This window comes from Ochotona curzoniae, unplaced genomic scaffold (genome assembly GCF_017591425.1).
Source record: "Ochotona curzoniae isolate NIBS_2020 unplaced genomic scaffold, NIBS_Ocur_1.0 contig_3819, whole genome shotgun sequence".
Classification (NCBI taxonomy): domain Eukaryota; kingdom Metazoa; phylum Chordata; class Mammalia; order Lagomorpha; family Ochotonidae; genus Ochotona; species Ochotona curzoniae.
In genome coordinates this window covers 45494394-45510170 of record NW_024466004.1, presented here as the reverse complement: position 1 = coordinate 45510170, position 15777 = coordinate 45494394, and positions in this window count along the sequence as shown.

Genomic DNA, 15777 nt, shown 5'->3' with positions numbered 1-15777 from the left:
GAGGAAGAATCCAGAATCAAGAGCTGACTCTGAAATTTCCACTTTTGTTTCTCTAGTCGTGTAGCTCTTAACTATTTCTTATATATTTTGTCTACTTTTGGATCACATACACATAAACAAGCATAAATATAATAGCTATTGTATGTGATGTTTATCCTGTGTTAATCCAAATTCCTTATTTGTACCTACAGATCACTGCCTGTTTTTACTTTTCTTTATTCTTGTCAATTAATCTTTCTAATCAAATTTGTCCCATTTACTAATACTAACTCTGGAAGCACTTGGATTTCTGCTGGAGGGCAATGATACTTCCTACAATTTATTCTGGTTTCTCTTCTCTTCAACTTGGTAGCTATCACTTCTCAACTCTTCCTCTTTGCTAACTTGTGTAAGTTTTGTTAACTCATGGTGAGTTGCAAATTTCTATAATTTATTAAACACTGAATAATATACAAGACAGCATGTTTAATAATATTGTGTATAGATATTAAGTCTCTTCTTTTGTCCATTGTCAATTCACCTCTTACCTCAAATTTCTGTATTTTCATTTTTGACTTGTAACCTGTTTTTAAACACTTTTAATTCATTGTTCAGTTTGCCTCACTTAGACCTGCATTGCTTGGGCTAGTTTTTTATCTCTTAAAACTGGTAGAACATTTTAATTGCATCCACAGATTTACTATTAAATATTGATGCTCCAGGAATCTCATTTTAAATGTTAAAAGCTTTTACAGGAATGATGCAGAGGCACTCAGTTTCCCAGTTGAGACTAGATAGGCAGGTTAATACTGAAGAAAGCTTAGTGCCTGTCGAAACCTTTATTGTGATAGTAGTTAATCAAGCTAATCCTGTGGTTTCAGGATTGAAAGAATCCAAACCAGTATTTCCCCATGAAGATTCAAATTCCCAGAATATGATCCAGTCATTAACTTGTTCCTTCTTTTCCTGTCTCATTCATCTTTATCTGTTTTTATTTGAAAGGCAGATTTAGATAGAGAAGGAGAGATTGAGAGAGAGAGAGAGAGACAGACAGACAGACAGACAGACATGTTCCCTTCACTGGTTCATTTCCAAGTGGCTACAATTGCAGGCGCTGAGCCAATCCCAAGCCAGAAGCCATGAGCTCTTTGGGGTCTCTCAAAGGGGTGCAGGAGCCCAAACACTTGTACCATTCTTTGCTGCCTTCCCAAACCATAAGCAGGGAGCTTGGATGAGAGGTAGAGAAACCAGGACAGAATTTGGTGCCCATATGGGATGCCTGCGAAGCTTGCTGTGCTACCAACACAGCACCCTATATCCTTTCTTTTTAAGGGCTTAGGAATTACAAAAGACTTGAAAAAATAGCACCATCTGAACCTTCTAGGCTTCCATACTGTGAGGGAAAGGGACTTTTAAACTCCAATTGTTCACAGCAAAGAAGAGAGAGCCCCCTGAGAATCAGCAGTATTCTTTTTCTTTCTTTCTTTCTTTTTTTTTTTTTAAGATTTTTATTTATTTATTTATTTGTTTATTTTATTGGAAAGGCGGATATACAGAGAGGAGAGACAGAGAGGAAGATCTTCCATCGGATGATTCACTCCCCAAGTGGCCGCAACGGTCGATGCTATGCTGATCCGGAGCCTGGAGCCTCTTCCGGGTCTCCCACGCAGGTATACCACAAATAGGGAGCTGGAAGGGAAGCGGGGCTGCCGGGATAAAACTGGCGCCCATAAGGGATCCCGGGCGTGCAAGGTGAGGACCTTAACCACTGCGCCACCGCGCAGGGCCCAATCAGCAGTATTCTTACTCAGCAGAGGGAAGAAAGAATTTGATTGCCTAGGATGAACTATAACCAGGGTAACTCTGAAGATGGACTTTGTATATGACCCTTTTCAATCCTTTTGTTATGTTCTTTGTTGTCTGTATTTTAATACTGAGCTGTTCATGAAGCTCCCATTATTATATTTAGCTTGTATTTTGGCATTTTCTTCCTTGGTGTTTTACATTACAATAATGTTGATGTTTCATAACAAACCACTTCATAAGGTTGAATTATTTTATGCACATCTGTAAAATATTTCTTCTATATTCTAAGTTCTTGCAGGACAGGGTCCAATTTATTAACTTCATTTTAAAAATTATTGTTTCCTAATTAATGGCTGTATATAATTCAGGACAGTGAAAGGCTAATTGAATCAGTTGTACTAACAATTTTTATTTGTGTGTTTGAGCTGATTTCTTTTAAGTTACAAGTTTTAATGCCCAAGGGTATTTGTAATGAACCATCCTTCAGTCTCAAAGCCTCAAGACCAGGCCCAGTTTGATAGCTTAGTGACTCAATCCTCATCTTGCATCTGCCGGGATCCCATATAAATGACAGTTCATTTCCTTACTGCTCCATTTCCCTCCCAGCTCCCTATTTGTGGACTGGGAAAGCATTAGACAATGGTCCACGGTCTTTGGGACTCCAGAAGAAGCTCCTGGCTCCTGGCTTTGGATTGACTCAGCTCTAGCCATTGTGACCACTTGGGGAGTGAACCAGCAGACAGATTTTTTTCTCACTGTATTTCCTTCTCTGTATATATTTGCCTTACCAATAAAAAAGGATTAAGTTGATTAAAAAAAAAAAACTTTGAGACATGTAAGTGCCTCAAATATATTCTATACTCAATTGGAAAAGAATCTCTCACACACACACACAAGTAACTGCATCAGCCATAGATGGGCCCCAGGTAGCTTTGAGCTTAGAAGACAATCTAGATCTCCATATAGGATGGCAGGGAGTCAACAACTTCAGTCATTACCAATGGTTCCAAAAATCTGCATTAGCAAGATTCTGGCAAAAGGAACAGGTGATAGGAATCTTTAATGTGGGAAATAAGCATATGAACTACTAAGTTAAATTTCCACTCATGATATAGGAATATCACCAGCCACATTTTCAAGAATACAATTTTAAAGATTTTAATATTAAACTGAAGAGATATTTTCAGATTTTGTTTTTATTTTTATTGAAACTAAGTTAATCAGATTCAAATTATTACTGTATTTCCCCATCTTCTACTCATCACATTACTAAAAATCTTTTAAAGAATTGAACTCCATGTGATCAGTTTCTGATGGACTGAAACTGCATTATACACGAAAAAGTGAAATTGAAAAAAGTGTCTGCGAGTTCATTTGTAGTTTGGTAAGGAGTATGTGCCATATTTCTTCAAGAAGCAGTGCCTGCATTTGCATTCTCCTGTTTTTGTTTAGTGTGTTTGTTTAAAAGTCATTCATTGTTATTTGAAATGCAGATTTACAGACAGAAGGAGAAGCAAAAAGCCATCTGTCTTCTGTCAGCTGGTTCACTCCCCAGGTGTCCACAATAGCTGAATCTGAGCCAATCCTAAGCCAGGAGTCAGGAGGTTCTTCTGGATCTCCCATGTAGGTGCAGGTTCCCAAGGCTTTGCGAAGGAGCTGGTGTAGAAAACATATAAGAAATAAGCAAGAACCTTATAAAGCAGCCTGCCCTGACACTCCAGAAATGTAAGGCAGGCATCTTAGAAAAGAGGCAGGAGCCTGTGTTATCCTGCTCATGGTGTGTGGAACACAGATGTGACGTTGCTGACTTCATGGCAAAATTCAAGGAAATAATGTTGTAGCTTTAACTACTTATTACTGTGACTATTTGTTATATGCTATTAGAAAACCCAAATTTTCTGAATTGTAGTACTTTGTTTTTCAGTGACTGCTAGAGTAAATGTGATTTCATTTACAATACATTCTGAGAGTATATTTGTGAGTTCTCAAACAGTAAGAGAAGTTGTACTTCTTTCATACCTTGTTGCGAGGGTTATGGTCAGTCACCATTCTAAAGGCATAGAGTAATTTGTAATTGTATGCATAGACCACTAAAGAAGGAGCTTGGTTCTTTAATTATTAGTTTGATATACAGCATAATTAACAAAGTGGTAGCAATAAAATTACATAGCCATGCAATAATTCATTTTGTGTTCGTACACCGTGTCCAATTTTTTCTGTTAACCTTTAACCTGCATATTATCACACACATTATTAATTTGTACAAACAGATGCTCATTTTATTTTATTTCTTAATTACCTGAGGGATCTGACATTAATTATTTATGCAATCATATTAGGAAGACATAAATTCACAATGCTGTTGCTAAAAGACTCAAAATGTTTTCTCAATACTTTGAAATAACAGACATATTTCAAGAATCTATCAAAACTGATCACGAAGTTACACCAGTGTTTAAAATTGAATCATAAACTATATTCACATAAAAATAGAATAACAAAAGAGAATTTAAGAAGCAAGTAAGAGCTTATGAGGCATATAATCAATTGAAGGGCGTATTTTTTGTCGAGCAGTGTAGGAGATATTGCAATCAGCCAACTGTTTTCTAATGACCAATCTGTCCTTTTCTGAATTTGGATTCATTTATGGGTTGATGGTCTGGTCGTGACAATTATCCATTTCCTTTAAAATCCAAAGACTGGATTTATAATGATGAGTGGAAATGGTGAACACAGAACATAGTTTTTGCTGATCTGTAATAATTTTACTAATGTCCATTCACATAAAGTCTCAGTAGATAATGGTTAGCTGAAGAAAAAATTCAGGGAAACCTAGAAAATATAGTGACCTGATTTTAAGGTTTGTGTGGAAAATAAAGCAAAAAGAAAGGAAGGAAGGGAAGAAGTAAGGGAGGAAGGAACAGCAGGAGGGAGAGAGAGAGGAAGGAAAATAGAAAAAGATATAATTCTTATTCTAAAGTAACTGGCTCTTTCTTTAAATATATTAGTATGCTATATATAATTTTGTATTTTCTCTTTCTGAAAATTGTCCAATTATTTATGCAAAATACTTCGGTAACCTACAAGATTTGCTCCAATATTTAAGTGATCTCATGATTCTATAAAGAGATGTATTCATGCAAAGTGCATTTTTCCTTTCATTTATATGTTTTTAAAGAAATTTTCTGAATATGAAAGAAGCCCTATTAACACTGGGTAAGAATGTTGCAGTGCAACAATAGCATTTTATATCAAGTTATCAAGTTGTATGCCTTAGCTAAAGTGCTGATTTTTTTCTTCTCCTAAAGTAGCAAAGTACTTACTTACTGTATTTATTTTCACTGCAAAGGCAGATCCATGGATAGAAGAAGAGACAGAGATAAAGATCCTCATTTTGCCGGTTCACTTCCCAACTCCCCAAGTGGGTGCAATGGGCAGAGCTGAGCAAGGAGCCAGGAGAAAGGCATTTCTTTTGGGTCTCCAACATGAGTGCAGGGACCCAAGATGCTCCTCTATTGTTTTCTCAGGCCATAAGCAGGGAGCTGGATGGGAAGTGCAGCAGCTGAGAAACAAACAAGCACCCATTTGGATCCTGGTACATGCAAGACAGGATTTATTCATTCAGATATTGTACAGGGTTCAGTTCCCAAGTTTAAAAAAATGTTTAAAAAATGTTCAAAAATATTTTGTTTATTTGAAGTGTATAAGAGAGGAAATAAGAACTCTTGTATTTGCTTGTTCACTCCCCAAATTCCGGTAATAGCTATGCTTTCAGCTAAGAGCCTTTAATCAGTGCACGTGAGTGGCAGGATCCATGTAATGAGCAATCGCATGCCACTTTCTAGATACACATTAGTAAGATACTGGAATGAGAGGCTGCTCTCAAATCAAAGTACTCCAATTTGGAAACATAGCTTGAACATGTAATCTTTAGCATTCTATTTGAAAAAAATAGAACTAAGAATAATTTTGATTCATAGTACAAATAAATTCCTGGTGATTATAGTTTAGAAAAAAAAAAAAAAACGATCTTGATTCTTACTTGACATAGCCCTACAGAGATTTTGTTGATTGTGGCAAAAAATAACTTCTTTTTTAATTTCCTTAATTTCTGGTGGTTTCTATTTAGAGACTGGTACAGTTAGAAACTGCCACTGAGGCTCTATTAGAGTTCTGCTGGGGCTTTAACTTATTAGATTTGGACCTAACCTTATCAAACGAGCTTCTAACTAATGATTATACTCCAAAGACCACTTTTACACTAATTGGCTTTCCCTGTTTAATTGTTTTACAAAATTGATAATTTAGTGGAAATATAATAAGCCTTTAATATTTTAGATAATTTGGCCCCTTTGTGGTCTTTAGAGGGTTCTCACTTAATAGAAAAGTGGAATACACATTGTAAAATTTAGGTCTTGCTTTCAGCACCTGATTTATAAAGGGTAGATGACAGTATAAAGATTTTCCTGATGCTGCGGTTTTCCCACACATATTGAAATAGTGATATGTTGAAAATTGTATGTTACATATCCAGTGGCATAAAACAAAAATTTAAATGTATTTTAAAAGGATGTGAATTAATACATCAATTTTCAGAAGGGATTTCTTATATTTTTTTAAATCAAGTTGAAAATCCATTTCTATTTTCCACTTCATTAAATTAAATTTCCGTGTGATTATTTACCTAATTGTAATTAGTGTGACTGTAGCAGGATCTGTTTCCTTAGTAATAGAGCAATGCATTTTGTTTGTGATTTTTTGATATTATATATACGCATGTATATATGTATATATGAATAATACTGATGATACTGTCAGTTTTGGGTTGTAGATGAAAACTGAATTTAAGTACTCTTCCTATTATTTACTAAAGAAGTTGATAGGTGCCTTGTTAGCATAGTAGGTAACACGTCAGCCTCATAATCTAAAGTAGTTGTACCATTTTCTGGGAAAATACTTTTTGTGTTGTTTTGTAATAATTTCTGTGTCATTAACCCTGTGAGACTATGTGCTACCATTCTAGTGTAGACAGAAATTTCACAAGGCTCTGGCAATCTATGTGTCAGATAAATCAGTCTATTTCCCAGGACTGGACAAAGAACTTGAATTAAGTATACATAAGAAAACAAAACAAGAACAGTAAAATCTTTACCCTGTATAGATGGTGAATATGTCTTTCCAACTGAAAGGGGGACCAGCCGCAAGATTTATCATGCTACATACCTGAAATGTAGTGAAATGAGATAATTAAGGTCTTTATCACTTTCTAGTCTCATCAAGAAAATATAGAAACTAAGAGAAGATATGATTGCTGATCTGTCATGTGCGCTAAATTTTCAGACCTAATAATAAAATGAAGAAGCTATTACATCCCTTTATAATCATAGTTTTGCTTTGAGCGTCTAGCAACAATTAAGGATGAGTTAGCACTTCCCCAAAATGGTCATATTTCAGAGGAACAGAGCAAAGGATCAGTGAATATATAATGTTCAAAGGGAATCTTTTAAACTCTGATCATTTTTGTCCTTTAAAGACTTATTCCTAAACTTGGAAATGCTGAAATGTATGTTCCGCTCTAGTCACTATACCTCTACCTACGTGTTTTATTTTCGGTAGCAAAGTACAACTCCAAATGCGAAAAAGTAGCCTCAAATTTTCACAGATATCCAGAGTTGTGTTTAATGTATCTGTAGATATGATTTAGAAGCAGTTTAGAAAATTGTGCAGCTTGTTCCGTAGGGTGCAACCCCCGTGATGCATCTCTCATCTCAGAACCCAGCAAATGCCATCAATAATGCAGGAAGTGAAGTTAATTACAGGCTCCTATTCAGCATCCGCCTGCCACTGGTGGCCCATTATAATGAATCATTCTTCAAATTGAGAAGAGATTGACAGAAATTTTATAAACTTTTCACTCCCTATGTCTTCTCTGTGTAATAAGTGCCTGCTTTACACTGGGAAAGTGATTAAATATCAATTTCACCGAAACCTGGGAATAATGTTTAAAAGACTAATGAGACACTATTTTTACTGCCTGGATATAGTGACTCCCCCTTGAGTCAGAAGAACGCCTGTCATTCTAATTAGTCATCATTTGGCCGTTTTTTTTTTTTTCCCACTTTCTCTCCCTTAAAGGTCCCTAATTGGGTTATTTAAGAACTTTAAACTTAGTACCTCAATGAGAGGAGTATTTTTAAAAGATCAATACAATTGCCATATCATAATTCTTTTGGTTTTCACTTCAAAGTTAGCATCAATTTAATTTCAAAATATAATTTTCAATATATCCATTTCAACTGACCTTATGCCAACAAAAAATTTTGCTTTATTAAAAGTCAACTTTTTAAAAATAGCTGAAAAGAATCCCTTGAAGCAAAATTATGACCATACCCTTATATTTGATATGCGTTTAAAGTTATTGTTCCAATTATTCTGTCTCATTTGTATAGAAGGAACACTATACTTCTCCTACAAATAATGTCTGAAGTAGAACAAATTCCTACAAAAGTAAAACACATTCTTTCTTCAATATCCAAATGATCTGACTACTTACAATAGATTAAGTGATATCATTTCAGGAGAATTTGAAAAGCAATTTTTTTCTAAACCTGAATATTCCATAAGTGTAATCTTTAAAAAGTTTTTTTTGAAGTTGCATTTTGTCTGTTTAGAAAAATACAAAGAACTCTACTCATAATTTCTTTTTAATTAAATTTCAATTTTTTATACTATAAAAATTGAATAATGCAATTATGTAACCTGAGAGAAAAGACAGGGTAGAAAAGCAGTTTACTCTATTTTCAATTTGAAACTGCAGTGTTTGTTGTATTTCCTTGCCAATTTGGGACTACACTTCATTACTCCTTCAGTGTCAGTCAAGTTCAAGACCTAAGAAGGAAATAACGTTTATCTGTAACAGAGCTATTACAACATATAGTCCATCAAATTCAACATTTAAAATAATTTTTCATACTATTGCAGTCACTCAATGCTTTAATTCTGAAAAAAAAAACATGTTCATTATGTTATTTTGTTTTAAAACCATGAAGTGAATTTAAATGATGTAATTATGCAAAGTATCTTATGGGACCACTCTTGTAAATATAGTCCTTCATTGACAAAAACATTCCTAGGAGCCAAGTGGCTATTCATGTGAATATCAGCCTGCCACCCATCCTTGTATCAACTTGAATATGAGGATACCATTCATGTCTCAGTCAAGCCTCTGATGAAGCTTTTAAGAGAAAATGAATTTATGTCCAAATGACACTGATCATTTGTATGCCAGGAAGTTTTATCCCCTGTCACTTATTTAGGAGTATTTTGTGCAGAGCTCACATTCACCATTACTTATTGTGAAAAGCTTTAAAAAATGTGTTCCAAAAAGTATCTATAAATGCATGAAAATGACTTCTCAGCTTCTAGGACCACCATTAAAAAGGAAAATAAGAAGTGATATCACCGATTTCTTGTGAAACATTTTGTTCCTAAGTAAGGCTATTTCTCAGTTTCCAACCTCTGACTTCTGACTCGTTTTTCATGTCTATTTTACTTAACAGAGCTGTAGGTCAGCATAATTGTCTGTGTGTTCATACAGGATCACTTGGGAAAAAATCAGACAGGGGTTACAGTACATAAACTAACTTGGCAACCACCTTTGCATTAACAATTACTTAAATCACTTCAAAGTTGAATCTAAAATAGATACTCAGAGAATAAATTAATCATGTTTTAGTTTTTATATGAAATAAGACTACTTTTCAGAATGTGTATATCAGACCAAATTCTTTTATAAAGTTAAAAATCAATTAAGATGCAGAATTATAAGCACCAATTGCTACTATTTAAAACATGCAGGTTTATGGAATTGTGTTTTTTTATGTAATGGTGTCAATATTTGATCTATTATCAATAAATACGAATGCTAAGTAAAGGCCATGCTAGCTTTGAGAAATAGAAAATACATGTCAAATGTCTCATATAGAAGATATTTTGTCAGAACTATTTTGAGTTATACAAGACACCAATCTTTTTACAAAGCACACTGGTGAAAATATCATGTTAGTCTCAGCAATCCATTTTAGGCATTTCTGTCTTGGTTACTGCTAATTACTGAGAGAGTCTCTAAATTGAGCAATTTGTGGAAATGTATGCAAAACACACATTTTACCAGATCATGTGATTTGATGCAGATGCTATAGTTTCTTAAGTTTTTAATCTCATGAGAATGAGAAGTTTAAATAAGATATTCCAGAATATGGTAAGTTGGGAATAGATCCCTTTGCTGATTTTCATATTGTCCATAGTTGATTAGAATAATAATTTAATTGTGTTCAGTGTTGAGAGGCAAACTGGATTTTCACCAACTGCATCACTTTTGTCCCTGGAGCAACCAGATGTTATAATCATTTAAAACTGTTACAAAGCTTCATATGCTTAATCATGTGAAATATCTGTTCATTTTAGAAGCACAAGAAACTAAAGTTCAACATGGTTTTGGCGAATTTGTTTCCCAGCAACGTGTTGCATTTCTTTCTATCCTACCTGTAACATAAAGACTTACATTCCAATGTTACTTTTGATCATGAATTTTAGTAAAAATGTTCTTGTTATCCTTCATTGCACATATGATTTTAACCATCTTTCCCTTTTAAAACAAAGAATGTCATACATTTCAGGATATCCCTCTTTTAAAATTTCCCCACATAGAGACTCAATTAATTAAATCAAATTTGAGTGAACAGATACTGCCAAAGGGAAGAACTGTATTCTTACTGTTCTGATTCTTTGAGAACTATTGTTGAAAAACCTTTTTATCAGAAAAATTAAATATGATTGCCTTTCATGATAATTATCATAATTGCTTGAATAGTTTTAGTAGAATATACACCTTTTTAAAAGTATTTAGAGATACATGCTTATTGGTTAAGAAAAAGTCATCAATGATTTGATAAACGGTCAGATATAAGCTAAGGGAAAAAGGTTTATACTGAAGATCAATTTAACCAAGAAATTAGTTCCATGTGTCCCATTTTCTTTATTCACTGCCCCAATTTCAGTAGTATTAAATGAATAATATATGAAAAATAGTAGGAGAAATTATAACACTTTAAGGGATAAAATTGCTTTTGTAAAGGTAAAGATTATTTTCCTCTCTTATCCTCATTGTTAAGCTATACATTCAGTTCAGAGTCAATGACTCATAATTCTCTTTAAGTACTATGCTTACTATAACTTTATGAGAAATTCTAAAAGGTAGTAGAGTAGTGGGAGAAGCAAAATGATACATATTTGGATGGTGGTTGAGTACAGATTAGGTGGCTCAGTGTTTGATTCAACATTTTTCGTTCTGTATCATATGGAAAAATGCAATCAGGATGTTCTAATCGCCTCAACATCTTTAGGCTTACTAGCAAGTGTACAATATATTATGAACAGATGTTCAGCTAGGCGGGAAGTCTCACTAAGGACCTGAGATCCTGACCCATTCCAGAAAATCTATAGCATCTGGCATCTTTGAAATAGAACTGCTTTCAGTTTTTTCATCCACAGAATTGTCCTCCTGTGTGTTTAGATACCATGGCTCACTTTTCTTGGGATGACTTAACTCAGTTTTTCTTATGAGAATGAACTTAGAAGAATTATCAGGAAAAACACGCTAAATCATAAAAGAATATCTTTTGGTAAGACCACAGCTGGCAAAAGCGTTTATCACATTTTGACTTTGGTTTGATGACAAACATTATCAAGGTGTGCTTTGGATATAGGCTATAAAATGAGAAAAGAATTTAAGGACTGGATTGTTCAAATGAACTCTTTTTACCTTTCCAAGACTCAATTCGTGTTTAGAATACACATAGAATTAATTTATGCTTTTAAAATTTAACTCAGCTACACAGTCACAAAAACGCATGTTTTAATATATACAAACAATATGTAAAAACCCAATGTTTTCTTTTTTATAAATGACACTTGAATATTTGGAGATTGCCATGGCTTTGCTGCAACAACCTGCATGTATCTGCACTCAGAGGTTCTCCTCTATTGCTCTGTCATTCTTTTGTATGTGAAGAATCAGGGAAGCTATGACACAGCTACTTGAGTTACTGCTTGCTTGGGACACTTGCAATCCCACAAGTAGAGTGCTTGATAGTGTTGTGGAAGCTGCCTTGTATTCAGTCTCTTGCTTCTGCAGATGCAAAGGTGGCAGATGACAGTTCAGATGGTTGGGGTGTTGCTGCTTTCTTGGGAGACCTGGGTGGAATTCTGGGTTCTTAGCTTTGTCCTAGCCCAGCCTCGGCATCTGAGGAATGAACTAGCATATGCAATATATTTCTCCGTTTGTTTAAATAATTATTTAAAAATTAGAGAAATAATGACTATACTTTGGAAGAGTATGATGAAAATATTAAAAATACATAACATATATACTCAGTATTTTAAAACCTCTTATTCTGTTTCTAGAGATACATTTTATTTTATTTTAGATGTATAACATTAACTTTTTTAGAAATTTATTAAAGTTTCACAATCAGTTTAAAGATATCACAGCAAGTTATAAAATGGGCATGCTTGGAGACTATTGGTCCTTTTCTTGACTAATATATTAAAGTTTTCTAATTGTTGAAGAAAAGTGTCAGGTAAAGTAAAGGTCATGTGCAATGTTTCAGCTGTGTTAATTTGGCAGTTTTTACTTGTGTTCTTTTGCTACAATATGGCCAATGACTAAACATCAAATGTTTATCCATCTCTTACTTTCTTACCCTACCTCCTAAACCAAATTAGCAAATATGGCAACAACACATAATATATTCTTAAAACACATGTCTATGATTTTATTTGTGATTAAAATTTCTTTTTTCTTTCTCATATAGAGGCCCATATTGCTGTTTCAGAACCAGTATGATAACTGCATTATTATGAGGGATCCTAATACTTGCAAGCCTTTCATTTCCTGAACTCAAAACTCGGGATCAAGGGTCTGGTATTTCTTTTTTTAAAATGAAGTTAGTTTTATTTTTACTTTTTTTCCTCTCATTTTATTAAAATAATATTTACTATTTCATGATACAGTTCCATAGGCACTGATGCTTCTTCTTAACAGGTCAAGCCATGTCTCGTGGCAACAGTATACTTACTATATTAGAGGACTGGAGTACCCATTTGGGGCCTGACTTCTTTGCTTCAGAACCAGCTTTCAGCTATGTGTCTGTGGATCAGTGTCTGACTGTTTAAGTCTGAAGCCCCTACATCCATGTTGGAGACTGGGATGGTGTTCCTGGGTTTGGACTGGCTCAGCCCCAGCTGTTGAAACCACTGGGGAAAGAACCAGCTGGAGCGAGCCTGATCTCCCTCCCTTTCCCTTCTCTCCCTCTCTGTCTTTCTGACTTAGAAATAAACAAATGGATAAATAAATACATCTTTAAAAAGAGAAGAAAACTTGGATTCTTATTGCAGATACTGTCTAGTTGCAGTTAGCAAGACATGATACTCTGTTCTTAGAGGTGTTTATAGAAGTTGTTTATGATAACTGTTTTCATAAAGTATTAGCCAAAATTTATCTCATATTGCAATGAGGGTTAGGTATCCTAAAAAACTTACCCCGGTGCAACATTACCAGCTATTATCAGGACTTACCCCACTGTAGAAGGAGATATTAGGATTTGAGAGACAAATACCACATATATCTTTAAAAATTATCAGCCAGTCATGGGTAAAGAGAAATTGGAAAGTGTAACAAGAATCATATTTAGATATAATTAAACATGATTGAAATTGGTGAAAATTAGTATAAAGATTACCAATATTGAATTTTTATGTGCTCAAAAGTGACATAAAATATATCTTTACGAACTTGAGATGTTTAAGGCCCAGTGGGATGGCTCAGTGGCTAAATCCTCACATTGCAACTGCTAGGAACACATATGGTCTGTGACCTGTCTCCATCCAGCTCTCTGCTCGTGGCCTGGGAAAGCAGTAGAAGACTGGCCAAAGCCTTTGGACCCTACACACACATGAGAAACCCTGAAGAGGTTCCTAACTAATGGCTTAAATTCAGTTCAGTTCCAGCTGTTGTGGCCACTTAGGCAGTGAACCTGTGGACAAAAGATCTTTTGTTCTGTCTTTTTTAATCGCTGTAAATCTTCCTTTCTAGTAAAACAAATGATCAAATAAATCATTAAAAATTGAGATGATTAAAAATTGAGATGATTAAAAATCACTTCATTTCAAAAACGTTTATCTGTACAAAATTTTAAAGGATTTATTTATTTTTCTTGGCAAGACAGATTTACAGAGAGGTGAGACAAAGGGAAAGATATTCTGTTGTCTAGCTCACCCACCAAGTAGTCACAATAGTCAGAGCTGAGCTGATCTTAAGCTGGGAGCCAGAAGCTTCTTCCAGGTCTCCCATGTGGGTACAGAGTCCCAAGGCTTTGGGCCACCCTATGTCACCTTGCCAGCCCAGAAGCACGGGATTGGATCAGAAATAGAGCAACCAGGACATGTACCAATGCCCATCTGGGATACTTGTGAATTCAAGGTGAGGATTCAGCCACCAGGCCATCACACATGGTCCTAAGAAATGATTTTAAACAAATTTGAAATGTCTTAATCTTTGCCCCAACCCCCAAATGTTAATTGCAGTTTTTTTTAAATTTTGAATTTTATGATACAATTTTATAGTGTCCGGGACTTCTCTAACCCCTCTACAAATCCCCACCCCAGATTGATTTTCCACATATTATTACAATAGTATAGTTCCTCATATTCAGTAATGAGTTCATCAGTCTGTTATTTAAGCGTGCTGGTGCAGACAATGTCAAACAGTCCAGCATTCTATTGTCTAGATATGTCCAACAGTTTCATTTGGAGTCCATCTTTAATCTGGAAGTAAAGATGCATACTGCATTATATCTTCACATCTGAACCATGGATTCAAAAGATGCACTACTGAATAATCAACGCATGGGTGAAAAAATTGAAAAGAAAATACAAAAGCCTCTAGGGTAAAATGATGCCACTGAGCGAATCCACAAGCCAGTGATGAATTTGACAAGAGAAAAGAAACTATTTACAAGAAGTGAAACTAAAAACAGTTACATCCAAACACCTGGGATATAGTGAAAACAGTATGGAAAGGGTTATTGTTCTTAACATTTGCATTAAGGCTGTCTTATATCAGAGAAAACATATGGTATTTGTCATTTTAGGATTCACTTACGTTGTTGAGCATAATGGTCTCTAGTAGGTTCATCTAGTTGCAAATAGTGTAATTCATTCTTTTTACTGGCTGAGAAATATTCCATGGAGTAGATGTACCACCACTTCTTTAACCGCTCCTCGTTGGATGGACATCTGGGTTGTTTCTGTGTCTTTCCTATTGTAGATTGTTCTGCTGTAAATATAGTACTACAGATCCCTTTCTCCTATGCAGTTTCTATTTCCTTTGAATATATTCCTAGGAGTGGGATAGCTGGGTCATATGGCAGGTTTATTTGCAGTTCTCTAAGCACTGTCCATACTGATTTCCGTAGTGGTTGTACTAGCTTACACTCCCACCATCAGTGAAGGAGAGTACCTTTCTCCCCACATCAACACTAGCAGATGTTAATAGAGTTCTGAGTGTAGGCCAACCTCACTAGAGTTAGGTGGAACCTCAATGTGGCTTTCATATGTACCTCTCTGATGGCTAGGGAGCCTGAGCATCTTATTAAGTCTATTAACCATTTGAATTTGTTGTTTCGAAAGATGTCAGTTCATTTCCTTTGCCCATTTCTTCACAGTTTTTTTTTTAACTGCAGAATTTTAAATGAGTGAATGCAAGTGGATAAGCATAAATTTTCCTAAATATAACTTTGTAAATTTAAATATGTTTAAAACAACAGGACTTCACAATATTCTATTTAAAATAATGTATAAACCATGATGCTTCAATTAATTTTGTGCCCTTTAAAGAAAGCTCATTTCTGAATGCCAACTATATCTTGAAGA